Source organism: Apostichopus japonicus, chromosome 12, assembly GCF_037975245.1.
Source record: "Apostichopus japonicus isolate 1M-3 chromosome 12, ASM3797524v1, whole genome shotgun sequence".
NCBI classification, from domain to species: Eukaryota; Metazoa; Echinodermata; class Holothuroidea; order Aspidochirotida; family Stichopodidae; genus Apostichopus; species Apostichopus japonicus.
Genome location: NC_092572.1, coordinates 10,914,170 through 10,938,535, shown reverse-complemented (window position 1 = coordinate 10,938,535; position 24,366 = coordinate 10,914,170). Strand labels below are relative to the sequence as shown.

General features: G+C 37.8%; 1 protein-coding gene across 1 annotated transcript in view; it reads left to right on the top strand.

The window, feature by feature from the left end:
- The first annotated feature begins 11,680 nt into the window (after positions 1-11,680).
- LOC139977024 (uncharacterized) overlaps positions 11,681-24,366 on the top strand; it is an 82,922-nt gene continuing 70,236 nt past the window's right edge. Inside the window, exon 1 of the transcript XR_011796375.1 lies at positions 11,681-15,938. The gene's annotated coding sequence lies outside the window, so the exon portion shown is untranslated. The remainder of the gene's footprint in view (positions 15,939-24,366) is intronic.

Genomic DNA, 24,366 nt, shown 5'->3' with positions numbered 1-24,366 from the left:
GACAGATGAATGAATATCCCCATTCTTGACATTTTTATTATTACGGAAGGGACTGAAATCTTGTCATGGTGCTCTCTAGCATAAAATAATTTAAAATTATTAGATGAACCCAATTGCCTGTGATGCTATAACATCATTTGATGTTGTAACAACTATGTCACAAAACTATTGCATTCTTTGGACACGGTCACTAGCAACCATGATGCTGTCACATTGAATATTCAGATAAGGTGACAAACAATTCAGTCTGCTACAATCCGAACTCTTGATTGCTAAATGAGTGCTAAATTGGATTAAAGGGATTGATGCCACGGCATGAAACAAGGAAAGTCGAAGACTAGGTGTTATGAGGAAGAAGTTGTACTTTACTTCTTTGTGAAGGAAAAGAAAACTTACATATTTATCTTTGAAGTGCGAAGGTGTGTGTGGGGGGTGGGGGGGGTCCATTGCAACCAGCCTTCACACTAACTCCGTCAGCATGTGTACCGCACATACTGAGCAGAACATTTTGGGTGTGTCTCGCCCCCCCCACCCCACCATGACTATCTCTCTAGGGAGGCTGATTTATGTATAACATTTCAACTTTGCTCCCTATCCCATACCCAAGTGTTTTCGTAGGGAAATCTCGGAAAGTTGCACCTTCAACAGCACTCCTAATGCTAAACAACAGCCCGATCATTTAAGTTTGGAAAAGGCAATGGTCAGGTAAAACTCTTCTTCGCACCAACATCATGCAGTATACTAGTGCCAAGGGGAGTGGGGGGGGGGGCTCAATAACCTCTCAAAGGTTGGTCTGATAGGATGAAACATCTCAACACGTTAAGGCTTCGAGCTTTGAAAAATGACAGGTTATGTATCTTACATTAATGCAAACAAAGAGGTATACATGGCTCTGAATGTAAGTAGAACATAAATAAACTCTAAATATAAGCTAACAAGAGCGCCCTCTGTTAATATGAGTGTTCTTTGGCCACATTCGCTTGCCATTTTAACCACGAGACATTTCAAAACCGGGCAAAGACTATAAACAATAGTGAGTCCCATCTGTGGTATTGTACCAACACCATAAGTTCTAAGTCAACGTGGCCTCCCACTGTGGCGTAGCTAACATTCAATAGTTAGGGGGCAAGATTTTCTTAAGGGGGGAAACCCCGTGATGGTTGATGGTAGGAATTACCAAGAAATATATGTTTTAACGGGCACCTCGTCAACACAAATACACGTCCAATGGTTCAGTGGAACATGACACACTTTCACTTAATTTACCTCTATTGCAGAGACAGTCGTCGTGGTTTCTGCATAATTCCGCACATTATGAAAAGGATACAATGAATAAATTAGCTACTCTAATTCACTAGGCCTACATGCCCAGATTTCCACACAAACAAGTTTCACTAGGCCTATTGGGCCTATACGTGCAGTGAAAATTCTCCACAAGTGGCATCGTAAGTCGCTGAAAATACACATGGGTTGCTAGCGTTAGTTTGTAATGGTTATACAACCGGCCAAAATATAGGCGCTTATTCTGTAGGACGATATTGATCAACGGTCTCCGTATGTGGGTATGATGAAGGCCCAAAATGTATAATATCTCGGTCTGATTTCCAAGTTCTGACCTTACATGAACATTAGACCTGAGGTATGAATACTTTTGGTTAGAACTCGAAAAAAATGTAAAAAGAATTTTGTTGAATACATCACTGGATTTCATTGGGGGGGGGGGGGGGTCAAGACTGTAGCACAAAGCAAATTTGAAAGAAACAAATCTGGCTCCCTCTGGATACGCCACTGGCCTCCCCTAGCTGTATAGACTCGGAATGATATCATAATTACCTACCCTTTCATTCTCCTCCCACTCTCTACAATAATGCATTTGATCGTCCTGATCATTGCATCAAAGGACCCAGCGAGTCCAATTCTAGGGCAAACAGTATGTTTATCGATTTTTATGACCTTATATTGTGGAGCGGTATTTGGCGCCAATGTAAACTTTGCCCGACTGGCTTGAAATTCTATATTTAAATATTAAAACCAAAGCTCATTTTTCAATGTCATTTCGATTGCCTCCGACCTCTGGTAACTTTCTTATTGTATTTTTTACAATTGTTTATGTCTTTTTAACATGCCGCCTTTTATTCAAGTAGAAAAGAAAAGATATGAAACTTAAGAAGTAAGAGAAAGTGTCATGCTGTATATACGTCACAAATTATTATGCCATTACATGTTGCATTTCCGACTTATTGACGTACACGACTACGTCACATCCGCTTGGAGCTAAAGACGGGAAAATCGGGAATTAATTTACAAAACGTACCTTTGCAATTAGCTCTCAAGGTAATTATAAGTTTCAAGTTCACAGATCTTTCCAGTGCTGTGGGGTTTGCTTAGAAAGTATTCTTATGATACGCCCTCACATGGAGAGCAACTTGCACTGAGCTAATACAGGGATATCACGTTAAAGCATCGGTCTGCCATAATATGCATTCGGACAGTGGCGTAGGAAGGTACATTTGAGTGGGGGGGCTGAAGACTGATGGCAGGCCTGGGGGAGGGGTCTAAGGGGAGGGGTGTCCCCTCCCCTTTGGAATTTTTTGGCATTTCCAGGTGGCCTCAGATGCAATTTGGTGCAATATAGCACACTTCAACCCACCCACTCCATTTTGTATATAATTTTGCATTTTCACCTGGCCTTAGATGCAATTTGGTGCTCCAAATGAGATTTTTTTCTCATTTGGAAATGAAAAAGGGGTTTTCTGACTTGCGAAGCGGGGGGGCGGAATGATACTTCCGCCCCTCCACATTTTTCACTGGGGGGGCTGGCGCCCCCCCAGCCCCCCCGGTTCCTACGCCCTTGCATTCGGAGGTTCAGCTTCCTATAGACCGCTTCATTTAGACACCATAATTAATCAGGCTAACCCTAATGGTAAACCTATAGGGTGATGGTTAACGCCGTAATTGTTTGGAAAATTCTTTTCGAAGTCGAAAACCTTTCCACTTAATGGCGCACATATAAATTTTAGTTCCAACCAAGATTTTGACTTTCTTAATTAAAGGAATTGTCTGGTGGAAGATTTTGATACATTTTCCTTGTAGTTATTATTTTTCTCTTTCTAACCATGTAAAAATTGTCCCCATTCGAAGTTTCTTCTTGTAGAAATCTGGTTTTCAAATTCACCAGTTTCTCACCAAAAGTACCGTTTGTTCGAACGCTTCAATATGGTGATTGACGTAGTGCTTGCAGATAGGCAAAACAGGCGACTTGAAGTTAGCACTCCCAATTCCGCAGCAAATAAACTCACGTGTAAGCACATTGGATTGCCTCATATATATAACGTACATACTCGCTAACGTATATACTACGGTGCTCAGTTGGTGTCCTTGTATAACGTTACACATAGTACACTCACACTCAAACCACAGTTCATTAACTGTTCTTCGAAATCGCTGAAATAAAATTCACGGATCAAATTAACAGTAAAAGGAAACTTGTAAAGTATTCGTTAAACCGAAAGATGTAACTTGGCGGAATCGATGTCATCGCAGAACTGTCCGATTATAAACGTTAGAGTAGCCTATACACGCGAACATTCTTCGCGCTGGAGCTGGATACCGCAACGAAGATAAACAACGAAGAGCCTGCTGTTAAAACTTATCTTGTGTTACACAAAGACCACGAAACCACCGATCTACTACATATATGGCGGCGTAAGGAGTTTTTTAAATTATGTCTAATTTATTAGAAATTTCACCGGAAATTATTGAAGAAATTGATCGAATCGTTGTCAGAGCAGAATGTAGCACTGAGAAGCTTAGGCTTCGCAGAACTGTCCGATTGTCAACGTTTGAGTATAGCCTACATGCGAACATTTTTCGCGTTGGAGCTGGATAGCGCGATGTATAGCCTGAACAACTCAGAGTCTGCTGTTAAAATTTACCTTGTGTTACACAAAGACCACGGAACCAACGATCAAGTACATGGCGGCTTAAGGAGTTTTTGAAAACATATCTAATTTTTAAGGAATTTCACCGGAAATTAAGGAAGAAATTTATCTGTATACAAACGCTGTTTTGGTTGTGATTACCGTATAGGTACTGTGCGGAGGGTGGGTTATGACGCAATCTGCTATGGCAGAGCTGACGTCACGTATTGTACTGTTCAAATCATATTTGAAATGGCTATCGATAACGATTAAAAAATCGTTTCTCTGTCAAACGCAACATTAGCGTTCTCATACTTTGACAACATGTTTGGAAATTATTTACTATTTTTTAAGGTAACTTCTTTGGGCCACCAGACAATCCTTTTAAGACTTTAATATTTTGGACATGCCATTCTCCTGTGATTCTGTGACGTTATCACACTCGTTTGGAAGGTGGGGAAGTTTTCCATAGAAACTATAAGTTCCGCAAGTTCCTTTCGGTTTTTAGCCTCAGTTTGAAAATATGGCCAGTTAAGCACTATAACCATTTTTAACTTCTAAACCAGAAATGGTATGAGCATCCGTCTCCAATATGTTTGGGAACTAGTGACCCACTAAGCCATAAAATTAGAAGATCGGAACCCTCCCACCCTTCAAAGACCCCCCGCCCCCACTCTTACGGAATACCATTGAGAAAACAGGTGTATTGGACTATATAGGCTACAAAACATGTGCATAATTGTGTATAGCTGCTGATCATGTGAAGGTTTATATAGAAGCACTCCTTCCTTCCGCAAATTGTTCTCATCTGTTATTGGTATATTTCGAATCAGCCTGCTGAACTTTGATCCGGTAGTTAGCTATTGATGAAACATCGATCTTACATCACTGCTCATTTATTAGCCGTGCTACTGGATATTTTTCTTTATTATTCACTTTTCTTAAAGGATGAGTACATGATTTACAAAAGGGCAATGAGCAGCCTAGTAATGAGCAAATAAGAACCAGAAAGTGAAAGATTTAGTGATTCCTTGCCGGGCCCATAGGAGATATTTTGTTAGGGCTTTGATTTCAACTTGAGAGATTTGGATATATCATGTTTGTAGGTTATTCACAGTTTGGGCTGTTTTGACCTTCACCAAAACAATAGGGTTCTTTAATTGATATGGATTATCGAAATACCAAGTATATACAGGGGCGCCGGAAGCTATTTGGGATTGGTACGGCAGATCACAGTGTGGCCATCTATCATAATTATCGGGGGACGTTTGGTAGGTCAAACGTGCCACCATGGTTGGCGCATAGCGCAATGGAGAAAATTTTGAAAAAAATGCCTCCCAGATTGCAGGAAATGGCACTTCCCGAGCTTGAAAACAAGACCCCTGCCATGCCAGAGTAGTCACATTTATAGCCTACTTGCTTGTTTCATTTTGGTTCTTTATTTTTTGCCATTTTTTTTCTTAGTCCTACTTTTTTCATTTATTTTGCGCCGTGATCGAATATTGGTCGCCGGACCTGCCGTACCGGCTCCGAGGCCCCTGACATATCAAAATCTTATTGCTTACTACAAAGATACTGGCCAGAGAGAACCTACAGGACGTCCTCGGCAACTTATGCGAAATGCAGCGCGTACACCGGTTTCGTTGCGACAGTTTTGTACGGATGCCTGATCCGGACGACGAAATGATATAGGCTTGTGCATCATGATCGTTGGGCAAAAACATATATGTGATGACAGTATGGTCGATGTTGGGTACCGTGGAATGGGTTTTCTGAAAACTACAAAGGAAATTTGACACGCATAAAATTCCACACCTATTTTGTTCTCACCAAAGGCAATCTACGTGCTTTGTTTGTACATTAACGCATTTTCACTTTTAGAGTAATTTTTTTACAAGATTTTCAGACTCTCACCTCTGTCGACCTCAAATGACTGTTGATCCGCATCCAATATAATAGGGATCTTCTACACAATATGGGCCATCTACATACTAAGTATGAAATCCTTCCAAGTTACCCGTTCCTATAAGATATTGTGTTTACAAGCAGTTTTAGAGGTTTTTAGTTTAACCTCTGGTGACCTCAAATGACCTTTGACCTCCACCAAAAACAATAGTAATCTTTTCCCTTCTATGGGTTACCCACATGTAGAGCATGAGTTAAATAAAAGCTTCAATTATTGAGATATCGTGTTTACAAGAAAGTGTCACATACACACACACGCACACACACACACACAATCACCATCGCATTGATTTCTTCAGCCTTTGGCAAAGAATAAAAAAAGGCCTGTTTCTGAGAACTACAGGAACTGAAAACAATGACGCAGACCTTTCTATTTCATTCTTTTTATTTCAAACCAAAACTATAGTAAATGTAAAAATACACGAGGTACACAAAATATGAATATATAGGGTAAGAGAAAAGATGTGATAAGGAGCTTGAAATAAACTTGATTGAAATGTACTGTAAAATTCATTACAATCCCAGCTGCCTATACCACTCCACCCCTCCGAAGACTTAATAATAGTAATAATGATGACAACGACAACGATGATTTTCTAATAATAATAATAATCATGATAACGATGATGATGACGATAGTAATAGTAACAACAACAATAATAATAAGAATGATGATAATGACGATAATAATAATAATAAAAGTAATCATAGTAACAACAACAACAACAATTATAATAATAACAATAAGAATGATGAGGATGACAATGACGATAATCATAATAAAAGTAATAATAGTTAAAACAACAACAACAATAATAACAACAACAATAAAAATGACGATGAATAATAATAATAATAAAAGGCATTTATACATTAAGTTGCCCATGGATTGGTGTACCTGACACTATCGACCCGCCCACCCTCCCCCAACTCACCCCTCCGCTTTTCTTAATGGATGTGTGCAAGTTATCATGGTTCACTATTTCACCAACAACAAAAAATGACGATGAATAATAATAATAATAATAAAAGGCATTTATACATTAAGTTGCCCATGGATTGGTGTACCTGACACTATCGACCCGCCCACCGTCCCCCACCTCACCCCTCCGCTTTTCTTAATGGATGTGTGCAAGTTATCATGGTTCACTATTTCACCAACAAATGCTGCAACATGCTTGGACCGCATAAACACTGAATGCTCCAAACCACCGTACTTCAGATGTTGTCAGCAACTGTTTCCATCGTCGAGGCATTTCAAGTAACACACTTTGCATTGAATTGGTGCCTTTATGAATAAAGTGTAGTAAAATAAACGAATAGTTAGGAAGCAATACAATATATTTCGTAGATTTCAGGAAGTTAAAAAAAAATCAACAACTGTTCATAACTTTCTGCAGATCATTTCTCATGTTTTTGCTTTGTCGTGGCTCCTGCTTCAAGGTGTCCTGGGTATTACAGGGTATTACACAAAGTCATTGCCCACGAAACCATGAGTATAAAGCATTGAATTCAATGAATTTGTCCTTATTTCTGGAAGTTTATGCTCTTACTCATATGCTATGATGATGCTATGATGGATGGCTAGTTCTCAATTAAAAAAGAACAAATTAAAACCATGGAATAAACACAATCATTTCACATACTGAGAGGTGCCTTTTACTTACTGCATTGGTCAGGAGAGAACACCCATAGGTTACCTTCATGTTTAAAGTTAAGTCACTATTTTTCCATTTCTTCTTTGTTTTAAATGATTTGCTTGTAACATTATCAATAATATTGTTTCCCAGAAGACATACTGTGTTTATGCTTCTAATTGGCAACACCTCTCAGTTTTAGTCAGATACCCCCAGCCCCTCAACCTCCACCCTAAAGTACTAAAAAGTGCTGACTGACAGGTGGTGGTTCCCAGTGTCAGCCACTATAGAATAACAATACTTGTCCATACTTTTGGGGGTATTTTGGCACAGAGATTAGTCAAACTTTTGGCTTTAAAGGTAGTCAGTATAGGCCCCAAATTAAAGCATGCTATAACTGCTAGAAGTTTTCAAAAAGTACTTTCCTGGAGATCTTTACCATACAAACTGTTTCAGAAATTGTTAAGGAACACACAAGATGACTAAATGTCCCAGTTAGGAAATTTCCTCGAAGTTTGTACAGTAATAAAAAAAAGTTTAAGAATTTTGACCAAAGGTGACCATATTTGAATATCTATCATAGTTGGAACCAATATAATTTACCTTTAAGAGGAACCCCACCTGGAATTAGTGATTTACTTGAAACACTCTCAATGCATACTGTATCTACTTTCTTTACCAGGCCTCTATATTGAAAGAAATATGTAATATAATTTATATATTCATAATATATCTATATAAAGAAATTCCAAGAGACCTTTACATGGCCACTGGAACAGTGACACCAATTTACAGTATGTATAAATGCTGTCCCCAATTCCCACCCCACTCACTTCCTCACATATGGTCATTTTGTAATATATTATCAAGAGATAATTGCTATTGCAGTTGAAGTCTCCTTTATACTGGACACTGCCTTGATATACCATTCTATATGAGATCAACCTCACCTTCTAGTTTACAGACACACTCACTATGCACAACATAAACTCAACAGTATGTGGATATGAATCCAATTATTCATAAAGTACCAGCACTTTTTGAGGTAATGTTCCTCGATAGGCTTATGTATGCTGTGTCCACCACTTTCCATTTACCAGTTTCAGTATTAAACACTTCTGGGGTGGTACAGTGCCCTAAAATGGACAAAAATTAGACAGATGATATATGTGATTCAGTGACTAATGTATGTCCTTAATGGAAAACTGGGGAACACAGAATAGCAAATACTAAGGGAGAAAATATGGAGAACATTATACAAGATTAATATTGTTCATAATAACTTTATCTGGGGTGGTGAATTGCAAAGTTAAGCAAAAATGGAATACAAGTGAAAATATGGGTTTATATCCAGTCATCTAATGGTGCTTATGAACACATTGGCTTTACAAGAGGTGCTCAAAATCATCCATTGTTAGCTCAGCCATGCCAACATGCTGTAATATTTGCATACTTCAACAATTTGTTTCTGATGAGAAATGTATGCCAAAAGTGGTGTAATCAAAATTTCTTTTGTTTAAGCATATGGGCCTACAGAGCATCCCGATGGGAAACTTCAGGTCCACTAACTACAGGCATTACCATACACATGGGCTTTTGGTGGATAACCAGTTTGCTGAAAGCTGTTCTTGTCATGTTCTTGTATTAGTTATCTGTTCCAGTTGCTCCAAAGTATGAGATGGCAACATCCAAACATGTTTCCTTTTACAGTTTTTGTTGTTGTTTAATCTGAAGTAAGCTTTTGAGTCTTTCATTGGAACACCAGTGCATGGTCTATAATGAAGTCATGATTACTTTAAAATTACCCCTACCATCCACATTTGCTGTGTAGAGTGATGGACACTAGAAAGCGAGATTATCACAGAGAAAATTCCTATGTAGACAATGTGAGGGAATTCAACGAGAGCTTTGCCACTGAAAACTCCTGTAATTCCTTTTGTTACACGTCTCATGATGGTGCCGAATACTTGACCTTCCTTTTGGAAACTGTTTGGCTGTACTGTATGATATCTGTTGATGGAATTGAACCACCTGCTGAATGAATTCTGCATCACCAGAACAGATTATATAATGGCCTAACAAGTTCCAAAAAGAAAGAAATCAATTTGGTCTATGTTTGGTCTATATGGAAAATACATTGCATTCCAGACAGCCCACAGATTTTGGGAAGAATTTCATCAGGGGAAGAATAATCTTGTTCAACCTGTAAAATTGTTTTTTTGCAGACAATGTTATTAATGGCCAATCACAATTTACAATGAATATCATAACATGTACAGGCCTATTGAAGTTCAATGAGTTTACACAGTTGGAGACCATTGCATTTCAATATCTCAATCAGACCATTGTTTGTCTTCAAATCTATATTTCTGAAATATTACGGGGAAGTAGGAATAATTAATATCATCTTGTTTCAACAAACGTATGACTGTAGCCTAGACAAACCTGCCTGAAACATCCACACGTCCCTCATCATGAGTTTCGTTTCAGATAATTAGGTACAGGTGCCATACGAGCTGTAAACGTTAACATTAAGTGTTAGGCCTTTGCCTATTTAATTATTAGGGCCTAACCTAGTCCAGTCTCATGTCTCAGTGTGTAACTTGAAGTCATATGGACGAATTGTCAAGTCACGCAAAAACGTTATTCTGTGAAAATCCGACCACTTTACTTGGTAGTCCTTAGCACAGTCACCGGGCACACATGCATTGCGTTCATATCAAAATTAGGAACTGAAGGTTTCACTTTGGTTGTTCAGCGTAATAATGGGACTGTAAGTTTAGGCCTTGGCTATTACTAACTTAAGTCCATGTACACCACTGAAACCAGTCGGCATAAGTTTACACAAGGGCGCAGACATGTTGTTTATCCAGGAAATGCCTACGATTGGCTGAAATCCTAAATCTTTTCTGAGATCTATTTTGATTGGTGCTAACATTCTGTGACAACGTCGTAGTGCACCCAAAGGAGTGGGAGTTGATACAAGCTGATGTAAGTAGATATGGGTATAGCTTTGTTGACAGATGTATCCACTATTCTGTGAAGTTGTGAAGAGAGTATAGACAACAGCTGGAAGAGATGGGAGAGGGAGGCAGAGGGAGGGAGGGAGTTGATACAAGCTGATGTAAGTAGATATGGAAACAGCTTTGTTGACAATATGTATCCACTATTCTATGAAGTTGTGAAGAGAGTCTAGACAACAGCTGGAAGATAGGCGAGATGGAGTTAGAGGGAGGGAGGGAGTTGATACAAGCTGATGTAAGTAGATATGGGAACAGCTTTGTTGACAAGATGTATCCACTATTCTATGAAGTTGTGAAGAGAGTCTACACAACAGCTGGAAGAGAGGGGAGAGGAAGGCAGGGGGAGTGGGAGTTGATGCAAGCTGATGTAAGTAGATATGCCATAGCTTTGTTGACAGATGTATCCACTATTCTATGAAGTTGTGAAGAGAGTCTACACAACAGCTGGAAGAGAGGGCTGAGGGAGGCAGAGGGAGGGAGGGATCAAACAAGGTAGTTTTTAACTTTTTAGGAAGCTCCTGGGTCAAATACCTGGACAGATGACCACCAAAGCTGATTTTGGTTGCTGTCACAAAAATTGGATCCCCGATGACTACCATTGTATTGTTCATACCTATTAGCATGATTTCTTGATCCAGATAGAAATGCATTATGCTGCTTTGATATTTTTTTTGTATTCTGCGTTGATATTGTGTATTCTGCGTTGATATTTTGTGTAGATATTTAATGTATTCTGCACTGATATTTGATGTATTCTGCGTTTATATTTTGTGTTCATTTCTTGTTCTTTGCCTTGTTCCTTGTTCTTGTTAGATTCGGAAGTACAAGACAGCCAGAGAAATTGCAAAGGAAGCCCTTGATATGGTTAACAGCACTACTTACATCCCCAAGCAGAGTGCTGTAAGTGGTGTGCAAAAGTAGAATGTAAAGGAGAACACAACCAACAGAATTGGTGAACATGTGTTCAGTATGATTTTCTAAAGGTTTCTTTGCCTTGTTCTTTTAAGATTCGGAAGTACAAGACAGCCAGCGAAATTGCAAAGGAAGCCCTTGTTATGGTTAAGAGCACTACTTACATCCCCAAGCGGAGTGCTGTAAGTGGTGTGCAAAAGTAGAATGTAAAGGAGAACACAAACAACAGAATTGGTGAACATGTGTTCAGTATGATTTTCTAAAAGTTTATTTATGACATTAAAAATATCAGTTTTTACGATCTACTCATATTGAGAATGTACAGGTGTAGTGGGCATCACTATACCTGGTTGCTTCAGAAGCAATTGTTTTAACACACAAACATGATTAATAAATTCCTCACTCCACCATCAAGAAAAACTAATAGTTTCTTCGTTTCTTTATATTATATTGCTTAATGATACAAGTGGTGCACTGTGTGCAATAATAGAAATATTATAGAAATAATAGAATAGAATAATAGAATATAATAATAGAATAATAGAAATATAATAGAAATAATAGAAATATATTGCACTGTGTGCAATAATAGAAATAATATAAGTGTAACTTGGAATACAATTAACGAAGTTCTAAACACCAACCGAAAAAAAGGTGGATATCCTGCTGCTTTTAAAACTGGTGATCAAGAAATCAGCAACGAGAATGACATTGCCAGCTACTTTAACAAATATTTTGTAAACATTGGATCCTCACTTGCAAGAAATATTACAAATATTTAGTAGTACAGAATATCTTATTCATAATAATAACAGAAACAGTCAAGCTATGTTCATTAATCCTGTCAGTGAGGAAGAACTTTCAATAGTTGCTATTTCCAGCCTGAAACCAAAAAAAGCAGCGGGATATGACGATTTTAAACCAGATATAATAAGAAATGTTATTCACTTTATCGCCAATCCATTGACTTATATTTGCAATTTATCTTTTACTTCTGGTACATTTCCAGATAAGCTAAAGATTGCTAAGGTTATACAAATTTTTAAAAAAGGTGACCAAGATGTATATGAAAATTACCGTCCTATTTCTTTATTATCATGTTTTTCAAAAATTATTGAAAGGCTTATGTACAATCTTTAAGTTTCTAACCAAATTTAATATCCTGTGCAATGATCAATATGGCTTCCGCCCAAAGCATTCTACACAACTTGCTTTGGCAAATGCTATTGAAAAAAATATGTACTAGTCTTGATAATACCAAAATATGTATTGGAGTGTTCCTTGATCTCTCCAAGGCATTTGATACTATTGACCATACCATTTTGCTAAGTAAATTATCTTTGTATGGTGTAAGGGAAACAACCCTTGACTGGTTGAGCAGCTATTTATCCAATAGACATCAGTATACATCATATAAAATCGGCTTGTGCAAGCATTTTCATACATATGAACCGAGTGATTTTTGCAATTTTCGAGTCGTAAATTTGAGTAGATAACACAAAATACACAACTTTTTGACTTGACTTTCAAAAAAAGGGTCAATACACTCCTGAAAAATGGTATTTAAAGCAAAATTGAAATTTACCCACAGGCCCAAATTGGACCCCCAATTAGGGCCAGAAGTGAGATTTCTTAAGTTTGAGGGTGCTGTTTGTAAAACGTACGACCCGCTTGACTTTTTTTCGCACTTTTCTCGTACAACTACCACTGGACAATTAGATCCTATGCAAATTAAAACTCAAACATGCTTTTGCTTGTGAATATAGAGCACACTCAAAGTAGGGCCAGAAAAGGCCCTTATCTCATTTTCTGCCATTTTAATTACTTGTTACGAAAAATTGAGACTGTAAATTTTCCTCCAAATTAGCTAAATTCGAAGACAGGTCACATGTCTTCCACAATATCTGCAATATCAGATATAAAATACTTTACATTTATGCAAAAGATGCCTCCAAACTTGACACAAATTTAGGGCTCTTAAAATGCAATCTGGATTTGGTTGCTAGGCTGGGCCGTATCCTGGCAACCAAATAGTTGCAAAAATTTTTGGCCCAATTTCATCCTTTGAGACATATGGCAAGACACCATATCAATTTCAGGCGATTCTGAGAGGGTAGACGTGGAATAGACCCAAAAATCTGTTGATTTGGCATGGATTGACCCATAGGTCAAGAAACTCTTAATCGATTTCTGGTTAATTTTCGGTGTAGATTCTTATCTTTGCCTCAAACAAACATGACAAATGTGAGAACCGAAGCTTTTGTTTCTATACAACTTTACAAGTATTTATGAGGTCTTCAATCAGGCTTTGGGTTCTCAGGACACAGGGTGTACTATAACCCTACATTTACGTTTTTGTAGAGGATCTAACAAGTTTTATCTGCTACAAAAATCTACGAAAAAACTTGCAGTTTGCTGGGTGAGATTGTAGCTCTGTATTCACGATACTAGGGTTGAGGATCCTTCACAAATAACTGGCATCGAGTAGGCCTACTGTACTCTCCTTATAATTGATTAAACTTATTTTTGTCTTGGCTTAATCTATCAAGCCAACTGCAACTTACTTAAGTTAGGCAATGCTATTACTTAATTGCCACTATGAACAAGACACATCTCAGTTTGTCTCTGGCTCAGAAATGTATTTTCCATTGACTGCATCCCCAACCCCCTCCCGGCCCATTGTGTCCAATACTGAGCTGAGACAGAGTCTGATCTGCAATTGGTCGTTAGATCACAAAATGAGTAAATAGGTATACGTACACATACATACACACTGTACACATAATGTATCTAATATACCACACTTTCGCCTGGCAGGAGTCCTAGTGTAGAGACAGTAACCAAACCTGATAAATCCATTGTTATAAATTATGTAAAAATGATGATCAATACAGATGTGACAATCAGCTTCCCACCTTCAGTATCAATGCAAAATTAGCCAGAATCGTCTGAAAGCAAACATCAGTGATTTGCCACTGTGGTTGTAAGACAGTAGGCTACTAAACTATCAAAGCAATGTGTTCCAGCATGCAGGGCAAAGTCATCCGAGACTACCAACTTTCTGTTTGTGAAACCCAAATCAGCGTTTGGAGGTCGTCTGGCGGATAGCTGGTTGTTTACTTTACTTCAATAAAGAGTGCATTGTAGCTTAAATACCTCGAATCAGGTAAATAAGAAACTGTTACTGCCATTCATCACTTTGGAGATACTGAGTTGAAACACAAATACAGGTACTAGGACTATGAAACCCCCATCCCCCAATGCTGGTGTTCTATTAAGCAAACCTACACTCAATCTCTATCTGTCCTACAATGAATGTAACATATTGGTCTTTCTTTGTTGGTTTGCTACATGATGTTTACAACCACAAGGTAAGACTTGGTTGTCTGAGGGATAACCAGAAAAAAATCTTTGAAATATTTGCCCTGAGTATGTAAACTAATCAAAATGATAGGATCAGAAATAACTAACAAAGACTTATGTAATTCTTAATAGTTATTGCAGTGTAATCAACAAATGTACAATAACTGGGTGGATCTGGGTAGGTTTGTCTCATTTGCAGCTCAGCAGTGGACCTACTACAGTACCTTAAAAGAAAATCCAAATTCCATACTTTTCACCCTTAAAGGGTGTGAAGACTTGCGCAAAGAGAAACGTCTATAATGCCGGTAATCTGACCTAGTTTCGAATGAGGTGTAACAGAAGTGTTATAGACACCACCATCGATCCCAGAAAATACACACACAGCTTGCTACCGTCGGTAATTAGACACTAGTGTACAGTCAGTACATACAGCTACGGTCAATACCCACAACACAGTGTCCATAGCAGCGATGGACATCTCAGGTCTTGGTAAGAGATAACAAGGTATCACGTTTCATTACTGTCTGCATTTTGTAGCGACAAGAAGAAAACTTCCCTTGCAAGCATCAGAAAGTTAACATATTCAGAGCGCGGCACACGGTTTGGGGCGAGTCTTCAATGCCTTTAATACTTTGCCAGGTACAGTGAATGGTGACTTGACTAACTAGCACATGCAGATATTGAGAGGATATCACACCCAATACTTGCTGTTTCATGAGGGTCACTCCTCGTACGACAAGGTGCTTCTAACTCTTCTAGAAGCCAGTATAAACATGAAATTAACTTCAAAGGCATTTAGTATGATTATTTGAAGGAAGAGAAAACATTCGGTGTTGCATTTTGCTTAGGGCATTTCATTGTGACACCACGTATCTGAAAAAGTCAGATTGGTTTAAATGTTTGGAAAATATTGTGTTATGAATTTCAATCCACACCAACTGTAAAATTGCTCAAAGTATAAACAAGATCAGAAAATAAAATGATATGAACGACAGATTATAGTGTCCAAGAAAGTATCCCTTCAGAATCTATTTATTAATGGATGTTCTCTTACAGGTCGCAAAAGAAGTCACCCTACTGATGCTGATGAAGAAGAAAGGGCTGCCAAGGTCCAAAAGGTTGGTGTGTAAATGATCATCTCTGCTAATTAAATTATTCCTTTTATTTGTTTTATATCTTTGTCTTGGGGTTCAATTGTTTGGTTTTTTTCTTTTAATTGTAAAGGTGATATTGCTGAGTGTTCACACCACATCATTTCTATACAAATTCTTTAAGCCCGGGTCACATCTGCGCGATTCAACACGCGATTCAAATCGCAACTAAAATCACTTTGGAGATACTGAGTCGAAACACAAATACAGGTAGGACTATGAAACCCCCCTCCCCCAATGCTGGTGTTCTATTAAGCAAACCTACACTCAATCTCTATCTCTCCTACAATGAATGTAACATATTGGTCTTTCTTTGTTGGTTTGCTACATGTTGTTTACAACCACAAGGTAAGACTTGGTTGTCTGAGGGATAACCAGAAAAAATCTTTGAAATATTTGCCCTGAGTATGTAAACTAATCAAAATGATAGGATCAGAAATAACTAACAAAGACTTATGTAATTCTTAATAGTTATTGCAGTGTAATCAACAAATGTTTAATAACTGGGTGAATCTGGGTAGGTTTGTCTCATTTGTAGCTCAACAGTGGACCTACTACAGTACCTTAAAAGAATGAGGTGCTAAGGTTGTGAGGAGACAGGTAAGCGAGGAGCGAAGTAAATTCCAAATTCCATACTTTTCACCTTTAAAGGGTGTGAAGACTTGCGCAAAAAGAAACGTCTATAATGCCGGTAATCTGACCTAGTTTCGAATGAGGTGTAACAGAAGTGTTATAGACACCACCATCGATCCCAGAAAATACACACACAGCTTGCTACCGTCGGTAATTAGACACTAGTGTACAGTCAGTACATACAGCTACGGTCAATACCCACAACACAGTGTCCATAGCAGCGATGGACATCTCAGGTCTTGATAAGAGATAACAAGGTATCACGTTTCATTACTGTCTGCATTTTGTAGCGACAAGAAGAAAACTTCCCTTGCAAGCATCAGAAAGTTAACATATTCAGAGGGCGGCACACGGTTTGGGGCGAGTCTTCAGTGCCTTTAATACTTTGCCAGGTACAGTGAATGGTGACTTGACTAACTAGCACATGCAGATATTGAGAGGATATCACACCCAATACTTGCTGTTTCATGAGGGTCACTCCTCGTACGACAAGGTGCTTCTAACTCTTCTAGCAGAAGCCAGTATAAACATGAAATTAACTTCAAAGGCATTTAGTATGATTATTTAATGGAAGAGCATTAGGGCATTTCATTGTGACACCACGTATCGGAAAAAGTCAGATTAGTTTAAATGTTTGGAAAATTATTGTGTTATGAATTTCAATCCACACCAACTGTAAAATTGCTCAAAGTATAAACAAGATCAGAAAATAAAATGATATGAACGACAGATTATAGTGTCCAAGAAAGTATCCCTTCAGAATCTATTTATTAATGGATGTTCTCTTACAGGTCGCAAAAGAAGTCAGTGCCCTACTGATGCTGGAGGAGAAGAAGGGGCTGCCAAGGTCCAAAAAGTTGGTGTGTAAATGATCATCTCTGCTAATTAAATTATTCCTTTTATTTGTTTTACATCTTTGTCTTGGGGTTCAATTGTTTGGTGTTTTTCTTTTAATTGTAAAGGTGATATTGCTGAGTGTTCACACCACATCATTTCTATACAAATTCTTTAAGCCCGGGTCACATCTGCGCGATTCAACACACGATTCAACTGGCAACTAAAATCACGCGATTTTCGATTCAACTTCGAAATCAACTTTTGAAATTGGATCCCCGATGACTACCGTTCAGTCCTTGCTCTTTTTAGATTCAGAAGTACAAGACGGCCACAGAAATTGCCACAGAAACCCTTGTTATGGTTAACAGCACTATTTACATCCCCAAAAACCCCTGACAATACTACTTTTTTCAATACTACTCTTCAAAACAACAAGCGATGAAAGAGAAAAATCCTTCATTCTCGCAGACAAAGATTAGTCAGGTGCTCTCCGAGAAATTTAAAACCTTGTCAGAAAAGAAAAAGGTTTGTCCTCTCCAATATTTCATATTAAACCCATAAATCTCTGGTTTGATATTGGTCAGGGAAAATGCTGTTTTTCGGTGTCATTTTGTACACTTGTGTTACATGCCAATTGCATTCAAAGATGATGGTTGGCGAAGCAGTTAAAGGACAGACCCGAGGTAAGTTATTCAGAGTAAGTTATTCTTAACGTTAAAAAAACATATTTTACAGGTTCTTTAAAACTACTGCTCCATTATTCTTAGTTTTTCAATTTTCTATGATATCATTAAAGCACGGAACACCCCGAACTAAAATCGTTCGATAGCCGATCACCAATTCGCCCCACGCCATACATGTTGTGGTTGGCGAAGCAGTTAAAGGACAGACCCGAGGTAAGTTATTCTTAACGATATAAAAACATATTTTACAGGTTCTTTAAAACTACTGCTCCATTATTCTTAGTTTTTCAATTTTCTATGATGTCATAGCACGGAACACCCTGAACTTGGTACTGGGCCCATTGGCCCCACCCCATACAGGTTGTGGAAGAATTCAAAGGACAGACCTGAGGTAAGTTATTCAGAGTAATTTATTCTTAACGTTATAAAAACATATTTTAGAGGTTCTTTAAAACTACTGCTCCATTATTCTTAGTTTTTCAATTTTCTATGATATCATTAAAGCACGGAACACCCCGAACTTGGTACTGGGCCCATTCGCCCCACCCCATACAGGTTGTGGAAGAATTCAAAGGACAGACCCGAGGTAAGTTATTCAGAGTAAGTTATTCTTAACGTTAAAAAAAAACATATTTTACAGGTTCTTTAAAACTACTGCTCCATTATTCTTAGTTTTTCAATTTTTTATGATATCATTAAAGCACGGGACACCCCGAACTAAAACCGTTCGGTAGCCGATCACCAATTCGCCCCACGCCATACATGTTGTGGTTGGCGAAGCAGTTAAAGGACAGACCCGAGGTAAGTTATTCTTAACGATATAAAAACATATTTTAGAGGTTCTTTAAAACTACTGCTCCATTATTCTTAGTTTTTCAATTTTCTATGATATCATTAAAGCACGGAACACCCTGAACTTGGTACTGGGCCCATTCGCCCCACCCCATACAGGCTGTGGAAGAATTCAAAGGACAGACCCGAGGTAAGTTATTCAGAGTAAGTTATTCTTAACGTCAAAAAAACATATTTTACAGGTTCTTTAAAACTACTGCTCCATTATTCTTAGTTTTTCAATTTTCTATGATATCATTTATGGTATATGAATGTTTTCCCATCCTTTGTTTTAACCTAGCATCTCTCATCTACTTACAGCTGTATCCAAAGAAACCATTGACCCCATATATCAAGTACTACTCCGCCAAACAAAAATCAGTGAAAGACAAAAATCCTTCTTTCTCGCAGACAAAGATAAGCCAGGTCTTGGCAGAGAAGTACAAGACATTGTCGAAAAAGAAAAAGGTTTGTCCTCTCCAATATTTCATATTAAACCCATAAATCTCTGGTTTGATATTGGTCAGGGAAAATGCTGTTTTTCGGTGTCATTTTGTACACTTGTGTTACATGCCAATTGCATTCAAAGATGATGGTTGGCGAAGCAGTTAAAGGACAGACCCGAGGTAAGTTATTCAGAGTAAGTTATTCTTAACGTTAAAAAAACATATTTTACAGGTTCTTTAAAACTACTGCTCCATTATTCTTAGTTTTTCAATTTTCTATGATATCATTAAAGCACGGAACACATCGAACTAAAATCGTTCGATAGCCGATCACCAATTCGCCCCACGCCATACATGTTGTGGTTGGCGAAGCAGTTAAAGGACAGACCCGAGGTACAGTAAGTTATTCTTAACGATATAAAAACATATTTTACAGGTTCTTTAAAACTACTGCTCCATTATTCTTAGTTTTTCAATTTTCTATGATGTCATAGCACGGAACACCCCGAACTTGGTACTGGGCCCATTGGCCCCACCCCATACAGGTTGTGGAAGAATTCAAAGGACAGACCTGAGGTAAGTTATTCAGAGTAAGTTATTCTTAACGTTATAAAAACATATTTTAGAGGTTCTTTAAAACTACTGCTCCATTATTCTTAGTTTTTCAATTTTCTATGATATCATTAAAGCACGGAACACCCCGAACTTGGTACTGGGCCCATTCGCCCCACCCCATACAGGTTGTGGAAGAATTCAAAGGACAGACCCGAGGTAAGTTATTCAGAGTAAGTTATTCTTAACGTTAAAAAAACATATTTTACAGGTTCTTTAAAACTACTGCTCCATTATTCTTAGTTTTTCAATTTTTTATGATATCATTAAAGCACGGAACACCCCGAACTAAAACCGTTCGGTAGCCGATCACCAATTCGCCCCACGCCATACATGTTGTGGTTGGCGAAGCAGTTAAAGGACAGACCCGAGGTAAGTTATTCTTAACGATATAAAAACATATTTTAGAGGTTCTTTAAAACTACTGCTCCATTATTCTTAGTTTTTCAATTTTCTATGATATCATTAAAGCACGGAACACCCTGAACTTGGTACTGGGCCCATTCGCCCCACCCCATACAGGCTGTGGAAGTATTCAAAGGACAGACCCGAGGTAAGTTATTCAGAGTAAGTTATTCTTAACGTCAAAAAAACATATTTTACAGGTTCTTTAAAACTACTGCTCCATTATTCTTAGTTTTTCAATTTTCTATGATATCATTTATGGTATATGAATGTTTTCCCATCCTTTGTTTTAACCTAGCATCTCTCATCTACTTACAGCTGTATCCAAAGAAACCATTGACCCCATATATCAAGTACTACTCCGCCAAACAAAAATCAGTGAAAGACAAAAATCCTTCTTTCTCGCAGACAAAGATAAGCCAGGTCTTGGCAGAGAAGTACAAGACATTGTCGAAAAGAAAAAGGTTTGTCCTCTCCAATATTTCATATTAAACCCATAAATCTCTGGTTTGATATTGGTCAGGGAAAATGCTGTTTTTCGGTGTCATTTTGTACACTTGTGTTACATGCCAATTGCATTCAAAGATGATGGTTGGCGAAGCAGTTAAAGGACAGACCCGAGGTAAGTTAGTCAGAGTAAGTTATTCTTAACATTAAAAAAACATATTTTACAGGTTCTTTAAAACTACTGCTCCATTATTCTTAGTTTTTCAATTTTCTATGATATCATTAAAGCACGGAACACATCGAACTAAAATCGTTCGATAGCCGATCACCAATTCGCCCCACGCCATACATGTTGTGGTTGGCGAAGCAGTTAAAGGACAGACCCGAGGTACAGTAAGTTATTCTTAACGATATAAAAACATATTTTACAGGTTCTTTAAAACTACTGCTCCATTATTCTTAGTTTTTCAATTTTCTATGATGTCATAGCACGGAACACCCCGAACTTGGTACTGGGCCCATTGGCCCCACCCCATACAGGTTGTGGAAGAATTCAAAGGACAGACCTGAGGTAAGTTATTCAGAGTAAGTTATTCTTAACGTTATAAAAACATATTTTACAGGTTCTTTAAAACTACTGCTCCATTATTCTTAGTTTTTCAATTTTCTATGATATCATTAAAGCACGGAACACCCCGAACTTGGTACTGGGCCCATTCGCCCCACCCCATACAGGTTGTGGAAGAATTCAAAGGACAGACCCGAGGTAAGTTATTCAGAGTAAGTTATTCTTAACGTTAAAAAAACATATTTTACAGGTTCTTTAAAACTACTGCTCCATTATTCTTAGTTTTTCAATTTTCTATGATATCATTAAAGCACGGAACACCCCGAACTAAAACCGTTCGGTAGCCGATCACCAATTCGCCCCACGCCATACATGTTGTGGTTGGCGAAGCAGTTAAAGGACAGACCCGAGGTAAGTTATTCTTAACGATATAAAAACATATTTTAGAGGTTCTTTAAAACTACTGCTCCATTATTCTTAGTTTTTCAATTTTCTATGATATCATTAAAGCACGGAACACCCTGAACTTGGTACTGGGCCCATTCGCCCCACCCCATACAGGCTGTGGAAGAATTCAAAGGACAGACCCGAGGTAAGTTATTCAGAGTAAGTTATTCTTAACCTTTTAAAAACATATTTTACAGGTTCTTTAAAACTACTGCTCCATTATTCTTAGTTTTTCAATGTTCTCTGATATCATTAATGGTATATGAATGTTTTCCCATCCTTTGTTTTAACCTAGCATCTGTCATCTACTTACAGCTGTATCCAAAGAAACCATTGACCCCGTATATCAAGTACTACTCCGCCAAACAAAAATCGGTGAAAGACAAAAATCCTTCTTTCTCCCAGACAAAGATAAGCCAGGTCTTGGCGGAGAAGTACAAGACATTGTCGAAAAAGAAAAAGGTTTGTCCTCTCCAATATTTCATATTAAACCCATAAATCTCTGGTTTGATATTGGTCAGGGAAAATGCTGTTTTTCGGTGTCATTTTGTACACTTGTGTTACATGCCAATTGCATTCAAAGATTTCATGAATATGTAGATGATTTTAAATATGCAATATTAGATAAGATTTTCTCTCTCTCTGATACCATGTGCATGCAGGGATAATTTATCTGGTATCCTGTCACAAAATGGGCAAATTGCTCTACAAGTGCAAAGATGCATAGCAGTTGTTTTACACAGGAGCCATATGTATTTGTATACTGGAACCATATGTATTTTACACAGGAACCATGTGTATTTTACACAGGAACCATATATATTTTACACAGGAACCATACGAATCTTATATGAGAGAAACAGAATCTTCCCACCGCTACACAAAATTTGAGTACTAAATCATTCCTTAGACTGTGCTACATAGTAACAAATATAGGAAGTTAAGTATATATTAGGGCAAAGTTTTTCAAGATTTCTCTGGTTGTCCGATTGGCAAAAAGAGATGTAAAGATTGGCAAATAGAACACCAGCTTTGAGCCATTACAACTTCCATTTCGGTGCAATCATTCTCCAGCTCTTGATGGAGTCTTTAACAGTGGAATGTGCTTTAAAATGAAGCTTTTACCTTGAGCTACCTTATCATGTGACATATCTCTCTTTCTCTTCATCAGCAAAAACATGTGACCGACTACGCTTCTGAAATGAAGGATTACGAAGCCAAGAAGACAGAGTTCTAGTACGATTGCATTTTGATATACTTTTGTTTCAATTTCTTCAGTTATTATCCCCTGCCTCGCATGTCTCAACATACTGTCAACCATACTGTTAAATGCATACACAAACCTAACTGCAATCTTTAGATTGTGTCATAGGTTTAGCTATATAACAGCTATGTGACAGTTATGTGACAGCTAAGAAACAGTCTTGTTCCATTTTGGGAGATAGTCAAAGTTGAGTTATAAGGGCTGTCATTATTTAAAGGTTGTGAAGACTGGCACAAAAAGAAACATCTAATGCCGGTAATCTGACCTAGTTTCCAATGCATACAGCACAGTGTATAAATGATACAGCGATGGACGGTCATATTCAATCAAACATATCTCAAGTTAGGGGCATGTTATTGAGATGGTATGCTGCCGAAATGAAAGATTACGACGTCAAGATAACAGAGTTCTAGTACGATTGCATTTTGATATATTTTTGTTTCAATTTCTTCAGTTCTTATCCCCTGCCTCGCATGTCTCAACATACTGTAAACCATACTGTTAAAAGCATACACAAACCTAACTGCAATCTTTAGATTGTTTCATAGGTTTAGCTATATGACAGCTATGTGACAGTTATGTGACAGCTAAGAAACAGTCTTGTTCCATTTTGGGAGATAGTCAAAGTTGAGTTATAAGGGCTGTCATTATTTAAAGGTTGTAAAGGTTGTGAAAACATTAATTTAACATTGATATGACATTAAAATCTCATAAAAACGTTATGCTGACATTTTAATAACACCACATTTAACGTTATATAAACATATTTTAGAGGTTCTTTAAAACTACTGCTCCATTATTCTTAGTTTTTCAATTTTCTATGATATCATTAAAGCACGGAACACCCCGAACTAAAACCATTTGGTAGCTGATCGTCAATTCGCCCCACCCCATACATGTTGTGGTTGGCGAAGCAGTTAAAGGACAGACCCGAGGTAAGTTATTCAGAGTAAGTTATTCTTAACGTTAAAAAAACATATTTTACAGGTTCTTTAAAACTACTGCTCCATTATTCTTAGTTTTTCAATTTTCTATGATATCATTAAAGCACGGAACACCCCGAACTAAAACCGTTCGCTAGCAGATCACAAATTTGCCCCACCCCATACATGTTGTGGTTGGCGAAGCAGTTAAAGGACAGACCCGAGGTAAGTTATTCTTAACGTTATAAAAACATATTTTAGAGGTTCTTTAAAACTACTGCTCCATTATTCTTAGTTTT